We start from the raw sequence: 4,408 nt of genomic DNA on the forward strand, positions 1-4,408 counted from the left end.
CTAGTTCCCTAACCAGGGATCGAACCCAGGCCTCCTGCATTGGGAGCTTGGAGTCTGAGCCACTGGACCATCAGGGAAGTTCTTCTATTTTTATTATAGATTATTTATTGATTATTTTCATTGATATTGTGATGTCCAAGGGAGTCCCGAATGCTATAGACTGTATTTTGACAGCAAGAAGGAGTGTTAATCTAGTCCTGAAACCACACTGTCATTTCATAGTCTTGTCTATCCACGTGAATCTAAAGATATATGTGTGTGTGCCTGTGTGCCTTTGTGTGCGTTCTGAGTTGTCATGTAAAATCTATTTAATAATTGTGCTATGATTTTTAAAAAAGGTTATGCCATGCCTTTAGTGCCTTTACATAGCCATAAAGTCCCCTACATCCTTGGGTACACATATCTTTAACTTTCAATGTTGTCAGATTTCTCCCCAAAATGGTTGTGCCAATTAGCATGCTATACTTGAAGTGAGAAGGTTTCTTCATTCTCTGAAATGAAAGAATTTTCCTGAAGCCAGGGCTTATGTATCTTATTTTGGGGTGATGCGCATCTGGCTGGGTTTTATAGTTCTGCAGTTGGTGTTTTATTTTCCAGAGTAACACTCATCTTTATGGCTCACCATTTAATTTCCCTGCTGTCAAGAGGCAGAATGAAGTTATTCCTCTTTTAAAAGAATGATCTAAGTAGGGAATAATGAATGCAAAATGCTGTAGTTAAACATCAACAGATAAGCTGATGGATCAGCTGTCACTTAGAGGATGCTATAAACGGAAAGAAAGTAATATTTAATCATTTGCAAAAAAACAAAAACAGTGGTGATGGATTTGGAGTCCTTTGACTCTGAGTGACTCATGGAGGCAAATTGTTATTTTCCAGTTAATAGAGGGAGTGTAGGCATGCATACTCAGTCACTTTCATGTCCGACTCTCCGCCACCCCATAGACTGTTTGTAACCCACCAGGCTCCTCTGTTCATGGGATTTCCCAAACAAGAATAACAGAGTGGGTTGCCATTTCCTCCTCTAAGGGATCTTCCTGATCTGGAGATTGAACCTGAATCTCCTGTTTGGCAGGCAGATTCCTTACCACTGAACCAGTTCTAAAGAGCACACTGAGTCTCCTGCATGGCTGAAGCACATGAACTTTTGCAAAATTAACTGTTCTGGTTGGACTTGTGTTCTCCCCACATTTACATGTTGAAATCCTAACTTCCAGGACCTCAGAATAGGTCTATTTTTTGAGATATGGGGCTTAAAAGAGGTAATTAAAGTGAAATGAGGCCATGTGAATGGGCCCTGAACCGATCTGACTGATGAATTTTTAATTTATTTGGGTGTACCAGCTCTAAATTGCAGCACATGGGATCTCTGCTCTTCATTTTGGCATGCTGGATCTTTAGTTTCAAACTCATGGTGGCAGCATGTGAGATCTGGTTCCCTGATCAGAGATGGAATCCAGATCCCCTGCATTAGAAGCGTGAAGCCTTAGTTACTGGACCACCAGGCAAGTCCCTGATATCTTTAAAAGAGGAGGAAAATTAGGACACATATACACACAGAGGGAGGACCACGTGACACAGGGAGAAGTCAACAGGAGAAAGTCTTGCCCACAGGAATCTCTCCTTGCCTTTTCCAGTTTCTGGTGGCTCCTGGCATTCCAAGGGTCTGGCAGCATCACTCCAGTCTCTGCCTCTATCTCCGGGTGATCCTGCTTTCTTCTCTGTGTTTTCTCCTCTTCCTACAAGGATGTTTGGTATTGGATTGAGGGCCCACCCGGTTAATTCAGGATGATAGCACCATAAGATCTTAGTCACATCTGCAAAGGATCTTTTTTTCCAATATGGCTACATTCATAGGCGCCAAGTTGTCTTATCTTTTACAAAGACCATTCAGTCCACTACAGCAGCAGTGCCTGAACTTTTTGGCACCAGGGACCTGTTTCATGGAAGAAATTTTTTCCATGGACTGAGGTAGGGTAAGGGGATGTTTTGGGTATGATTCAAGCATGTTACATTTATTATGTATTTTATTTCTATTATTATTACATCAGGCTTCCCTGGTAGCTCAGCTGGTAAAGAATCTACCTGCAATACAGGAGACCCCAGTTCGATTCCTGGGTCAGGAAGATCCCCTGGAGAAAAGATAGGCTACCCACTCCAATATTCATGGGCTTCCCTGATGGCTCAGACAGTAAAGAATCCACCTGCAGTGCAAGAGACCTGGGTTTGATCCCTGGGTTGGGAAGATCCCTTGGAGGAGGGCATGGCAACCCACGCCGGTATTCTTGCCTGGAGAATCCCCATGGAGAGAGGAGCCTGGCAGGCTACAATCCATGGGGTTGAAAAGAGTCAAACATGACTGAGCAACTAAACACAGCACATTATTATATCAGCTCCACCTCAGATCATCAGGCGTTCAATCCTAGAGGTTGGGGACCTCTCTTTTACAGGACCCACCTGTTTAATCCACAGTGATCTGATCATTTGAGATCCTTGATTTGACATTGCATCTGCAAAGAACCTATTTCCAAAGGTCACTTCTTGGGATTAGGAAATGGACGTGACATTGGGAGATATTATCAGCCATTGCATCACCCAATAGATGTGCTTTGGGTATTAAACTATTTTTAGTAAATTGAAAAACTATTTTCATGTAAATTGCTTGCAACAGTGTCTTCAACTGAGTGAGGGACCTATATGTGTTGACTAAATTAATATCTTTATTTTATGTGGCCATGCTGTGCAGCAAGGGGGATCTTAGTTCCCCAACTAGGGGTTGAACTCAAGCACCCTACAGTGGAAGCACAGAGCCTAACCATTGGATGGCCAGGGAATTCCCCAAATTAATATTTTTATTATCCACATTGTCTAAAAAGTCAGGAAAGGCTAGACAAGAGAGCAGTGTGCTTCAAGATAAATGAGAAAGCACATTTCTTAATCACACAGAATAATATTTCTATATGATTAATATGCAAATGGAAGCATAAAATGTTGAAAGAATCCATTTAAAACACCCATTAGAAATAAGCCTTTGTACCACTGTAATAAATACACAGAAAAGATAGATGATGAAAAATATAATGAACCAGTAAAAAGGCTGAGGTTTCAACTTGGCTATTTTCTAAATGCAAATAAGCTGAGCTTTGCTTTCAAGAACCACACTTGTGTGTTTTACCCACTGAAGCCATCTGCTGACCCTTCTGGGTCTGAGACCACTGCATACCACCCACCATCTAGCTGTGGCAGAGCTGTTCTCAGTGTGATATGGAAGGAATTATTCAGATCCAGGGGAAAAGGGAGCTTTTTAGAGATAAGTGTGGGGCTTCCCAGCTGGGGCTAGTGGTAAAAACCTGCTTGCCATTGCAGAAGATGCAAGAAACATGGGTTGGATCCTGCATTGGGAAGATCCCCTGGAGAAGAAAATGGCAACTGCCGGGGTCCAGCCCTGGTGGATCCGGGGTAATTCGAAGGGGAGACGGAATAGGCATCCTAGGAAAAAACGTATTTAATTACAGATATATAGAGAGATTAGAAACGGATAGTGTAGTGGGAAAATTAGTGGAGAAAAGGAGGCTGAATGACTTGGTTTATGTGGAATACCAATCACCACCTACGTAGGCCACAGGTGTCTTTCCATTCTCCCGAAGGAGAGGAGGCACTGAGGCCTCCCCAGTCTGATCTTAGAAGCCCAGGCAAAATTAGCAGGGTTGGTGAGTACCCACGTACCAGATGGGAATTCAGCCCGAAGGGTAAAGAAAGACATGGGGGCATCAGTCTTTCCAGAAACTAATCCGTTTTTCTTTATTTTCAGGTTTGCTTATATATCTTTGTTATACATAGGGATGAATACAGAGTCACGCGGGGGTCAGCAGACCTGACCCTTGTCAAAATCAAGTGCTTCATATAAAATTATACAAAGGTCTTATGGGGTTTTACATCATCATCTGGCCATAAGGCCTGCTGACATTTTATGATCCTTTCTGATAATGGTCAGTCAACCAGAAACTTATTTTTCCAGGGGTGATTTTTTCTTAAACCAAGCACCACCCTCCAAATAAAGTTGCATTCCTATAGGGTGAGGATGTAGTGGGTTACACTCAAGAAAGGAATTTACTTAGTCTAAGGTTTAACATGATTAATCTTAAAGATTAATACTTATTTTTCCTATGTGCTAGTTATATTCATTATAAGGGCAGGGAATATGGAGATTTAGCAGCAAATATTGGCTCAAAAAATGAAAACCCTTCACCAGTATTCCCCTTAAGATCTATTTAGTCTTAAGATAGTGATAAAGTTACATTTTTACATAGCAAGGACACAGTGATTTATAACAAAGTACAGTGATCTATAACAAAAGAGAAAATTCATTAACTCAAAAAGTCTAGTATTGCTACATCAAAACTGCTAT

This window comes from Ovis canadensis, chromosome 17 (assembly GCF_042477335.2).
Source record: "Ovis canadensis isolate MfBH-ARS-UI-01 breed Bighorn chromosome 17, ARS-UI_OviCan_v2, whole genome shotgun sequence".
Lineage (NCBI taxonomy): Eukaryota > Metazoa > Chordata > Mammalia > Artiodactyla > Bovidae > Ovis > Ovis canadensis.